Source organism: Petromyzon marinus, chromosome 2 (genome assembly GCF_048934315.1).
Source record: "Petromyzon marinus isolate PM22_M1 ecotype Great Lakes invasive population chromosome 2, UKy_Petmar_22M1.pri1.0, whole genome shotgun sequence".
In the NCBI taxonomy this organism is placed as follows: domain Eukaryota; kingdom Metazoa; phylum Chordata; class Hyperoartia; order Petromyzontiformes; family Petromyzontidae; genus Petromyzon; species Petromyzon marinus.
The window spans coordinates 8,616,813-8,629,780 of NC_133668.1; the positions used below are offsets into that span (position 1 = coordinate 8,616,813).

At 46.0% G+C, this 12,968-nt stretch overlaps 1 long non-coding RNA gene across 1 annotated transcript in view; it reads left to right on the forward strand.

The window, feature by feature from the left end:
• The window catches only part of LOC142928861 (uncharacterized), a 30,064-nt gene extending 18,201 nt beyond the window's left edge, over window positions 1-11,863 (forward strand). Inside the window, exon 2 of the long non-coding RNA XR_012945172.1 lies at window positions 8,780-11,863. This is a non-coding gene — a long non-coding RNA (uncharacterized LOC142928861). The remainder of the gene's footprint in view (window positions 1-8,779) is intronic.
• Window positions 11,864-12,968: the final 1,105 nt, after the last annotated feature.

Sequence of the window (12,968 nt, forward strand, 5' to 3'; positions counted from 1 at the left end):
AAATCTGATGGGACTTTGATTTATTCGCAACGGTTAGAGTTGAACAAAAAGCACGAATATCGCCAATGTTACAATCGCGACACCGGTTTATGCGGTAATATGATCGTGCGCCTTCGGGTCGTACAGCGTGACCTTTGGCACGACGTCTGACGTTTCACTTCACGTTCTGGGAGCTTTTTGGGGAAGAGAGAAGCTCCCCGCACGCGCTTCAATCCAGTTAATAAAAAACTCAGAAATTGAGTTTCAGGACCTCAAATAACTCAAAAGGCTCGCAGCGTGTTGAGCGAGACATCGAAAATGCGCTAAGCAATTAACGCTATGTGCGCCACACGTTCCACGTGCACACACACACACACACGTGGAACACATGCACGAGCGCGCACACACACGCACGCACGCATTAATGATATCTCAAACTTAATTTGAATCGCATCTATGCACGCAGACAGCGTTAATTAGTTAGCGCGTCACGCGGGACGCGTTAATAATCATCGGGTGTGTGCAACGTGGAAGGGGCTCGGAATTTGAATGGGGAGTAAATTGTTAAGCACGGAAAGACGTAAGGTAGTGGGTCGCGTGGACTGGAGTCTAGAAAACCCTGAGCTATCGTTTCCTTTACAAAAACAACTATTTTCGAACGATGCGTGTGCCCTCCCTGTAAACTCGACGGCGAAGACCTCACATCGGAAACTTTTATCGCTTACATTAACTCCAAAATCCCACCTACTATATCAAAAAATCCTTTTGATTTTGCTTGCAAATCAAAGGCTGAATAAATATTTAAAGGCAGATAATGGGTTTATTTCATCTCAGGAGCCTCGCTGGGAGCCGGCTGAAAGGTGCCATCTGCTGCTCTGTTGGCCCCCCCGGGTGCTCGTGCGGCTCAGGAGTGAGCACACTTTGATCTGAGCCGAGGGACCCTCTGCCAAGCGTGCCGCTGGTGGCATTTTGAATGTTTCATGAAACCATAACAAGTAAAATGCTAAAAAATTCCAGCAAATCACTGACATATTTCGGATTTCTTTTCTTCTGCACACAAAGTATTTTCTCTCTCTCTCTTTGTGTCTTTTTTTAGCGAGGGTTTTTTTTTTACGTTTAATTATTATTGTGCTTTTTTTTTGTCGCGCCGTTAGCTGAGCTGTAAATTAAGGGATGTGGAGCAGCGTGATTAGTCCGTAACTATACGAACGATGGTTTTCTAAATGGTATGTGTGCTTTAATGTAAGAAAAAATGCGTCTCGGTTTGATGCAGTGTAAAGTCAGTGTTGCAACCCATTGCTCACTTGAGCTCATGTCCACGCTTATTTCCGACGACATTCCCACAAGAGCTGACAACCAGGGGAGCCAGTGTTATGGTTGACACTGATGCAGACAGAAGGTGGTGGAGGGAGGTGTTTTATGTCGATGCTCCTTCTGTGCATGTTCTGTTTGCTGTTCTACTGCTCGCTCGCCTGCTCGTTTTTCACTCTGACAACTCTCACATTCAGAACCCAGACGTCGATGTCTCTCCGCTCAAATTAATTTCCGGGGCAAAACTCACGGCAGTGGTGGAAATTCCACGTCCCCGTGAAGGGGACCAGTTCATTCAAAGAACTACCACTGATTGCATTTAAGATGTGACTTTACCGAAAGAACCAAGGAGTAATCCCTGCAGTCACGAAAGCTACAAATGAAGTCTGTAAGAGGAAACCTAAATCCTGCGTCACATTTACTTTCCTGCAAAATTTACTTCCGGTTGCTTTCTTTTAGAACATCGTATAGCTTATAAGCAATATCTATTTATTTTGGCCTTCTGGAAGTAAGAAAAAAAAAAACGACACGCTATGCGCACACATCCACACCGCACAAGAGCTAAGCCTAATTCTCCCTTCCTCCTCTCCACATCCAATCGACGCGTTGGCCACTTTTGTGTTTCTCGCGCGTGCAGAGTCATCGCTGCCAGGACGGCTCTGGCCACCGCCGCAGTGTGAATGTGAATCGCGGCGGCGGCGGCTGGCGCACGCGCGCGCGCGCTCGCAAAACGGCCTGCTCTCCTTATTTCTAACGTTACGCGGCCCATCACGTCCCTCGGGGCCAATCAACGCCTCGCTAATGAGGCCGGGCTGGGCACGGTGCCACGCACACGGCTCCTCCCACCCCCGCTCCACCCCCCCCCCCCTCCCCACACGGCGATGACCTCGCCGGTGGTCGGCGATTGTTGTTGGCGCTCGTCCCGTACCGCTGTGACATTGTTGAGTCGCTCCTTGAGAAGGTCCGCCGAACGGCACCCAGGTTTATTTGGCTCGGCGTCAAAGCACTGCGACACACGGGGCTCGTGGCGCAGGAGGTGCAGATTGTGTTTGTTGTGTTTTGTTAAATACCTCCGTGTTGATTAAAATTGAAACTGTCCGTTAAAGTCCCCGATGGCCGGTTGCGGGGTGGGTGGGTGGGTAGGGGGCTAGCTGCGATTGCCCGCCGCGTTGCACGTGAGTGGCGCTGACCGGAGATGCTCGTCTCTACGTCCCTCGCCTCGCGTGTGGCGCTCCGAGGTTGTAAAAGTGCAAAACGGACAGAAAGAGGAGGGGGGGGGGGGCGGTGGCGAGGCAGGGCGGGGGGGGGGTGGGGGTTAAAAAAAAAGAGCAGAGAAAAGGGCAAACAATTAATGCAGCGAGCAATTTGTCATCGCCGAAAGTAATCATGCTAATTAAGGCACAGTTGTCCTTGTAGCTAATTATATTTTTTTCAAAGGCTATCAACGCGTACTAGAATTCACGCATTTATAGTGATAGGATTTCCAATGCTGCTGGTGGTGATGCTCCAGATTTGGGCTGAGCTGCCTCTGGCACGAGCCTATAACTCGCACTGCGGCGTGAGTCGGTGCGATCACGGCGGGCTGTTCACGAGATCATATGCTGTGGGTAAGGTGGATAAAGGTGGGGACGTGCCGTGGTCTCCACACCGCTCGGGTACACGTTCCTGTATGTGGGCGTGTAGCGACGGTGTCACGCTATTGGTTTGCGAAATGCGCCTCGAACAATGCGACCTGATACTCATACTCTTTGGTTTGGTTTGGTTCTTTCGGTAAGAGTCACGTAGGTAAAAATAAAATAATTTAAAAAATACCTACGTGACTTTACCGAAAGAACCAAAGAGTTTGGATCACTGCAGTCACGAAAACTTCAAATCTAGAATATTGCGATCCGCGTTCGATTGCAATCTCCGATGTGTGCCACCCGTCACGCCACGCCACGCCATCATCCACAGTGCCGGCAGTACGTACACGCCATTGAGCACTTAAAAAGGCACGTTAATCATGACCTTTGTATAATGCGTACAAGTTATCAAACAAGTTGGTCAACAATAACAACGCAGATCCTCGTGAGGTGTGCGCTGCCGGAGGGAATGGAGGGGTCGGTTCTCGCAGCTGCCGGTGGCTGCGTTGGTGGTGGTGGGGAGTGGTAGTGCCGTAGCGGTTAGTGCTACGCTGCTCTCTGAACGCGGCCACCCGAGTTCGATCCCCGCTCACGGCCAACGCCAGCAACGATTATCTGAACCGCTCGTGGGCCTCCCCTAAGACTCAGCCTCACGGGTGCCCGGTGCGGTGTGTAAACATCGCCACTGGGGAGACAAAGGTGGGTCAGGCGTGGTGCTGGCCACCCACCTCCTCGTGTACCGTTCCGGCATTCATAGGTACTACTCGCTAACAGCACTTGCCCCAAGTCTGTTAAAGGCTATACGGGGGGTGTTTATATCGCCAACCGTGCTCATCGGAGGTGCGAACGTACGCACTTCACTGCTCAACTCCCCAGTCTTCGGACGAATAAGACTGAGTCTCAAGACTATTTTTGTTCAGGAAAGTCCCGCGTTTAAAAGTTCGACCCGTTCCATTATAATCGGTGTTAAGCTTCATGTGGAAGGATACCGGAGTGTACGGTGAAAATCAACCGCGCGTAAGATGAGCTAACACTCAGAGGTCCGCATAGATGAGTCAATTAACCCACTTTATCTTTCTATCTTGTGGGCACCTTGCAGTTCGGTAGATGTGGGAGTTTCACGAATCTGCACGTGATGCAAAGTGCTGGATAACAGTGCTTCCTCAAAATAAATATAGCCAAAATGTTCTGCAGAGCAGCTTTAAGTAATGTATTCTTATCCAGATGTGAAATACCTGTACATCCAAATTGTATTGTATTAAAATAGACTATCATTATAAATAATTGAGTGGTGGTGGTGGAGTGGTTAGCGAATGACCCTGACCAACGGAGTTCGATTCCTGACCAAGGCCAAGATGATGAGTAGTATCTGAACCCGTCCTGGCCCCCTCTACTTCACGAACTTTGACCGACCAGCGCGGTGCAATATATTTAAATGGTCGACTCGGCCTCAAATGGGATACCTGGTGCAGTGTGTATACATCTCCACTGGGGAGGCAAAGACTTGAGAATTGAGAGGACTTTCCCCTGCCGATCGCGACACAACAAAGTAGCAGAGCGCCGGGCGGCTAAGATGCCGCACCATCGCACATTAAGGGGAACCGCAGGTGGAGCATCTGCCAGTCATTTCGGTCAGTCGACCCGAGCTGTTTTTGGCCCGCGGACCACGCAGCAACCCCCCGTGACAAAACGCATTAACTTTTCTATCTAAATACCACTGATACTAAATTATTCAACGTAAAAAAAATGTTCAAGCAACCACAACGTTGTTTTTTTTAACGGGAAGGGGGGGATCACTTAGATCTTAGGTATTGGGTATTTTAATCGGGAAAGTTTACCTAACTTTTATATATATATTTTTTTAATTAAATATCACAAGTAATATGTCCGAAATAAAAAGGTATACAACCATTGTCATTATTGTCCAGATCAACCTGCATTTGCATCATAGCCACGCGGACGACCTGGAGAGACCGTCACTGGACCACACTTTGAGAACCACTGATATAGAGGACCCGGATGTGATGTGTAAACATGTGTAAACGTCACATCAGGGGAGACAAAGGCGGCCGAGCATGGCGTTGGCCACATCACTCCACTTCGTGTGCCGCGCGGGCCTTCATAGGTGCTGATCGCGTTACGGCACTTGCCCCAAAAGTATGTTAAGGCTATACGGGGGATCTTTGTCTTTTTTATGGGGGGGGGGGGGTGGGGGAGACCAAAAGTGTTTGCGTCTGCGTTGGTCGGCATGCGTGAATGCTTGCACCATCATCCGGCAAGCGTGAAACCTCGCTGCCCTCGGCAGACCGCTGTCTCGCCCCGGGGTTAAAGTGAGAAACCTCCCGGGGTTTGACCATCGCCCAATTAAGTCCAGTGTCACCCTACTCCCCTACTCCCACACATCTCCCTCCCCCCCCACCACTGCCACCAACAACACGGCCACTGCACCCTTCTCTTGGCAGAGCTTATTATTCACTCGTTTTTGCAAGTGTTGACTCCGCGGGTTACGAAATTAATAACGCATGGCTAAAACGAGGCCTTTGCTAATGTCAGAATTTGCATCGCCGCGCATAAAGTACCAAATCGGGCGCATGCATTTAAAAAGGTGGCCTGAATTCTTAATGATTCAGGCGACCTAAGCACTTGCAGTAGCCTTTCGCTCATACCCCCACCCACCCTTGTTGTGTGGTTTATTGTAAAGTCAATCACGCACTCGCACGGCATAAAGTGGTGGCCGCTTTGGCGAACCTCACGTGCCCGAACAGCAGGCTTCGTGAACTAATCGTAGCTGGGATTTTTGTCTATATTGATGCTGACAGAAAGTTGTCGACGTTTCGGCCAATAGGCCCTTTTCAGGAAACAGGTAGTTATATTTGTTATGTAGAGACACGCAATCTCAGTTGCTATCCGCGCCGCGTCGTTGCGGGAGTTTCGTGTATCACCAAATCTCACAAGCATCAACATTCAATCTCACAAATATGAGCATCCTCACATCTGTATGCATCCCCTTACAGGATCACTGCGCTTCCATTTGAGAACGTGGATAAATTACTTAATTGGTGGACGCAAAAAATTGTCTGGGTTCTTATTTGGTTTAAGTTGAATCGTTTTTTTTTCTCTTCGGCTTTACTAAACCAGGGATCGGCAAGCAAAATAACAAGAAGAGCCATTCTTTTTGACATAACAAGAAGAGCCGGAGGATGCCGACCTCTCTCCTAAACAGATTGTATCGCTGCCACATCTACGACCGATTCACGTGCTCATTGCAGCTGCCTGTGATTGGATGAAATCCATCACGTGTAGCGTATTTATCCGAAGAGCACATTTATTGCGTCCTAAAATGTCATTAGTCCATGGACCAGAGGAGAAATCGGTACTAACAGAAGAAAGCAATATTTTAGTACGGATTTATGGTGAATTGCTCATTAAAAATTGTTATCAAATAATTCGATCTTGTTGGTCATAAAAAACAACTTGGAACCACGAAAGTGATACCACCTCGGGTGGTACCGACAAGGGAAGTATCTGGGCTGGGCTCATTTGGACTAATTCATTCAACAAAACATGAACGAAATATGCATTTGTCTTATCCCGTTACACTAGTAACGTAACTTGCATTTTTTTTCTGGGAAATATTTATCTTCGTAGCCAACCGCGCTAATCGGAGATGCCGGGCGAAGGACAACAAACTAAACACACAACAACAAAAAGAGGTTTACGTTTTTACACAATCCTTACTTGATTCTTTACAAACACACTTTCACCAAAATAACCGGCTACTTTTTTCGACGAAAAAAAACGTGATGCGGAATTTCGCGATACGATACGCGCTGCCGTGCCATCATCTGGCACGAGTTCATTACCCACCAACATTTGTGTATGGCACGTGCCAACATCGCGAGACTGCCAACCAGTGCCACCAGTGTAACATAATTGTGCCGTGTATTCATAATTATAAAAAAATATATAATTGGCGTCTGATTTATTTTTTGGGGAGGGGGGGAAAGAAGTGGGAGCAGATGTTGCTGTATAATTTGTTTCGGTGGTGATGTATGTTATTTAGATGTGTAATTCACTCTTGCATAATGACTCCCAGAAGAACAGCAAGTTCTTAACAGTGAGAGTTTTAATGAACAGATGTTTGTCGGTAACGCACGAGCCGTGGGACATGAGCGCTGTGATGTATTATTTACAAACACCCCCGAATTAGTTGGCAACAAAAACAAATTGCAGTCGTTCAACAAGTTTGCGAATTGCAAAAAAACCCGGAATAAATTACTGCCCTATGCACCCAATAATTGTGTTCTCTCGTTCTCCGAGCAAAACAAAAAGAATGCGTTTATTACATTATTTTACAGTCATGTCGTTGTTTGGAGTTTTTGATCCATGTATTGCATTTCACTATTCGTTGTGTCAACGTTAACGTATGTTGAACTTCTTTCGCACCGTACATAGCCAACCACGCTAATCGGATGTGCGGGGGGGGGGGGGAACAAACCAAAACGTTCAGCGTGCATGCGTTTCTCACCGGTTCATTGACCGAGTTATTGCCCAAGTAATATACATATACTTCCCAATTAACATGTGTTTATGTCGAACTTGGTAAAATAAAAATAAAATGATGTTACTAAATGCCTAAAAACGAGTTGGACATGTTTTGCATAATTTAGCCGATAAATACCATTATTGCTTTCACTATCTGAAGTATTGTAACGTCTGCTTTGTCTTATTCAGTTTCATTTATTTGGTATAGCCCTGTGAGCCATTTGGCTCTTGAATCTGGTGCAACCGCAACAAACAAAAAAATAAAAACATGAACAAGAAAACATTTTAAAGTGACTATGCGCAAACAGAACAATCCAGAAAAAAACAGCAAAATCTTCCAGAAAAAGCACCGTACACCAACGCTGTGTGCAAAACTCCCAGTGGGATGCAAGTCAAACAACAACAACAACCACAAGACAACTTAGATTATAGCCATCAGTTTAACTCCGTACTACAACAAACATGGCCAAACCAAAAAACGTGGGGGGGGGGGGGGAGAGGTGCCGCAGTGACTTGGGCGCTGCACAATAAAGTTTGATAATTATAGGTCACGGCTGACCAGCATAAGTGAAGTATGGGCAAGTAACCGCTGTGAAGGACAGCAGCGGTTAAGACTGTAAATCATTTTGTTATAATAACGAATGTTTCTAAGAGGCGTTAGTAACCTCGCTGGATGGTACGCACGCGCTGTGTAGAGTCTCACGTGCTGCACACATTGGCCATGCAAACGCAACATATACGTATCTCGTGGTTGCGTTATATATATATTTATCTACTGCCACAGGCGAAAAGTTAATTAACAGAAATGCCAGGCTATAACAATGAACTTCAACTCCTTAATGATCATAATGCATTAAGAATCTAAAGCACTCCATTAATAGCCGGAAGGAATGGGACCTGCTCCAAATGTATCTGCTAATTAGCCAAATTTCTGCGAGCCCCCTAGTTGGGCAAGAGCAGATTGATGCCTCGTCCCTCTGGGTCGGCCGCGTTCTAATTAGTAAATCATGACACCGGCGCTTGATATAGGGTCCTTGGATCTGCTGTTATTAAACACCTATGGGTTAGGCAGCAATTCATCTTAATTATGACCGTGGTGTTTTTCATTCTGAGCGAGTGTGCGTCTGTGTGTGTGTGTGTGCACGCGTGCATGTTACGTGTGTGTGTGTGTGCGTGTGTTTGTGTCTGTGAAATCATGTAACGAGGTGTTCTGTACAAACCTTTCCAACTTAGATGAGATGGGAAGATTCTCATTTATTAAAGGTGTGTGTGTGTGCTTGTTTTTCACTTCCAAAAAGCTGAAAGTATTTTTGTTTTTGCAGGTGGCGACATGGCTGAGGGAGCCAAAGCACTGAGCCAGCACAGCTGAGATCCCGAATTCGAATCCGAGCTACCAGTGATCGTAAGAAGATTACCAAGTCTTGCAAGTTGATGGTCTCAGATTGGTAACCCATCAATCACTGAACCAAAAAGACACACATTAAATGTGGGTTTTTTTTCTTAATTTGGTTTAATTCCATTTCAGATCATTGATATATACGTATACCGTATATTGGTTTGCCAGCCGTGATACAAACACGTCTTTGTAGGAGGGTGTGCATGAACGTGCACCCCCTAGCGTGGATAAGATAATAAAACATATATATAAAGTTATTTCAGAAGCAGTTCTGCGTTATCTGATTCCACGGCCTGTTTTCTAACAAGGTCATATACTGCTCTGTGATGGTTATGAATGGATACTTCAACGAGTCGTATGCTGACAGCTTTCAATGCGAGTGAAATGCCCAGTGAAGTATACGCAGCGTGCTTCTTCACGGGCAAATTACGATGGCTCGTTCTGCTTGCTCACTCTTTTGATGAACTATGGCTCTTGTCTCCCAATTTGAGTTCTGCGCAAAACACGTGCACTGACATAATTATTTAATAATAAAAAAACTGACAAAGCAATTTACAGAATTAATTGTTGCGAAAGTGGTTACAATGGTGTTGCTTCCACCTTCAGAGCTTATAATTGAAAGTCTGGAAATTTTGAGATAGAAACCCGGTGCCAGCCAGAATCGCTCTGGCATCGGCACACTGAACATGACGGCCAATATTTTGGCCTTTGAGCCACGAAGCCCCAGTTGAGGAGTGTCGTCGGGAGGGTTGTTTAGCCGTACTTCAACACACATTGGTGAGTGCGGGGTTGTGAAGGCGGAAAGAGCATAGATCCGAGAGCGGAGGTGTGCAGAACAACAATCTATTGCATTGCCATTCTGCTGCCCACTACGTAGCCCACAAAGCCTATGAAGCCTGTTAGTTATGGGGCAACATTCTGGGTGATTTTTGGTCATCGGCGATAATGTCAAGTATAATTGTAACACTTTATTTTAGTTTTATGGCATCCATTGCCTTGATTTAAAAAAAAGTTTTTAATTAGGTCACATGGTATAAAAAAAGTATTTTTTTCATTGGCTGTACACTTTAATCATCTGAAACTTTGGAGTCTATTTTGAGATTGGTGTTGCAGATTGTGATTCGTTCGTGTCGAACGCATGCCGGTAAACACGTGCCCGATAACGTTTTATAAGTGACACCATCTCTGGTCAGCATCTTATTGTTAGTATTTATTTGTTCAAGGGTAGAAACGCTTAGTTCAACTGATCCAGCTTGCTCAACATGGTTGGTTTTACCTCTTATCTGCCCATTATCCGGTACCCTGTGACCTTCCTGAACATTGTACGCAGTACATGCGACAGGAAAGAGGCTAATGGGTCTCTAATTCTTAAAATGAGTTTGTCTATTTTTTCTTGAAGCAGAAGAATAGACTCTAGGCCTCATTCCACATTTGTGGTATTTCTATGTAAAAAGGTAGTAGTTTTGGCAGCTAATTTTCATCCATTTCTTTGATTATTTTCCAATCTGAATTCCTCTTGACCTAGACTTATATTTTTGCAATTTGTCCTTATATATTCTTGGGTCTTTCGGTAAAGTCACATAGATAACTTCAAAGAAAATAACAAATAAACTCCTTAAAAAAAGGTTTTTTAAAACAATGGTTTTATTAACAACTTCGTTTAACTCACAGTCAAGAAGTACGTCAATGACGCCTGAGACACGCGGCGCCTGCTTCTTGTGCGAGCCGGTTCCACAGTTTAGGGACCGCGGCGTTTTTGACCTACACAAAAAATATAATTAATAAGCCGTCCGTACAAAAATTGTAATTGCTTGAAAGGAGGCAATTAATTGATGAATTGATGCCGATTTTGATACAGGCATGTATTGTCTCCGGATCTGAGTACGTGTGCAAAATTTGTAATTGATTGGACAACAGGAAGTAGACTAACTTTTAATTACAAGATTTGACCACGACAAACACAAGTGAAGTTAAATAAAACCGTTGAAAAATAACAAAAAAACTACGACGTTTCAATCGCAACACAAGCAATCGTCATCAGGAGAGAAAAAAACCTATCTACGTGACTTTACCAAAAGACCCAAGAATATGAATTACTGCAGTCACGAAAGCTTTAAGTCAATATTTGTCCTCATATACAGTACTTGATTTATATTGCTTTCTTTATTTTTAGTGACTTGCTTTACCTTTCCTATACTTTGGACTCCTAACACTTTATGTATTGTTGTTGTAACTTTCTGACCCACCCCTATTAGACATGTGTGAAAAAAGCTTCATAGCTCCCATCGAAATATATATTTAGATTCTGACTAAATTGTTGATGTTCACTGCCCAATATTTTGCTTTAAATCAGCATTGTCCTCTACTTAGGCGGTGCTGAAGTGTAACCAACTACACACCAGTCCACGATCACTTCCTACGTTCCTGGGTCGAGGTTGCTTTGAAAAGGGACATCTCTGTGAGTAACAAAGTAACCTCATTTCCACTTCGTCCATTCGGCTCCTCCATATTCATTTCCTCGACTCGAAACGAAAAAAAGATGTTCGTTCTAAATGACACGACCCTCTTAGAAAAAAGTAGTCTTGAGACCCGTCGAAGCTTGACTGGATAATGATAATCAAGGAGCATAAATAAACGACAGTGAAATTATGAATGATGATCATTATGTTTGTTTTAACCTACTCCCTTGCTCGCAGTGCGGCACCGCTAATTCCTCGTCGAGGACACACGGACCCTGCAGGTTTTCACGTGCTGCACGTTAAACCGTGTCCCACGCTGACTTTAGGAAACTGCCAGCACCTGTGAAATCTGCGTGGCTAGCATCTTCACAACTGATTGCACTTAACACACGTAATTGCAACGTGCGCTAATTGCCTGTCTTCTTCTTACACGCTCGCGGTTTTTTTGTTTGTTTTACACACACACGCGTGCGCGCGTGTATATATACAGTATATGTGTGTAAAATAAGACGGGTCCCTAATAAAACGTGAATGTTACGCAACAATACAAATGAGCTCCGAGTAGCGGTAACGTTCATAATTTAAGAGACGCCACCGAACAGCGGAGACCTCTGGGTCACGGGGGCCTGACTCCTTGCGCGCCTCGCCGGGTTGAGCAGACACGCTCGGGGCGTGCTGGGTACGCGGTGTGAGTGGTGATAATTAGGCGCGCCGCGACGCAGCCCGGGGAAATTCTGCCAGGTCACGTAACGAACCAGGACATCATTACCCTCTGCCATGAGGTACCAAACGGTGCTTGTGCGCGCGTATGTGGCGGGGAGGGGGCGTGCGGCGGTAGTGTCGTGGTTAGCGCTAACTGCGCCAACAACCCGGTGATTCGAGTTCGATTCTCGCTCACGGTCAACATCGGTTACGAACATCTGAACCGGTCATGGGTCTCTCCTTGGTCGACACAGCCTTAAATAAGTATCTGGTATGGTGTGTGTGTATATCAGTACTGGGGAGACAAAGACGGGGCGTGGTGCTGACCACCCACCCCTTTGTGTGCCATGCCAGCCTTTATAGGTGCTTGCTAACAGCACTTGCCCCAGAAGTCTATAAAATGTACCACCTGTCCTAAAAACTACTCCATAACTCGGTACTCTAGGTGTTGGACAACAATGCCATCCATCAAGGCTGGAAAGAGCATTTCGAACAGCTCCTGAACAGGGAATCCACCGTGACAGATTAAACCCTCCAAGCCATACCACAACACCCCATAGAGCACCACCTCGGCAAGCCAAGAACCATTGGTGAGATGGCATCTCAGCCTTCCGAAGCTGGCAGCCATCTGCCAGCTTCGGTTCCACAAGCTGATCCTCCGGATCTGGCACGAAGAAGACCTCCCCGGTGACCTCAGGAATGCAGTCTTCAAGAAGGGGGACAGGTTTTGCTGTGGAAACTATAGGGGCATCTCCCTCTTGTCCATGGCAGGAAAGACCCTGCCTTGCATCCTGCTCAATCGTCTGAGTCATGTTGCTGAGAAGGTCCTGCCGGAGACACAGTGTGGATTACGACCATCCTAGGGCACTTCAGATATGGTTTTCACTGCCCGACAGGTTCAAGAAAAGTGTCGGGAGCAGCATCAGGAGCTGTTCTTAGCATTCATCGACCTAA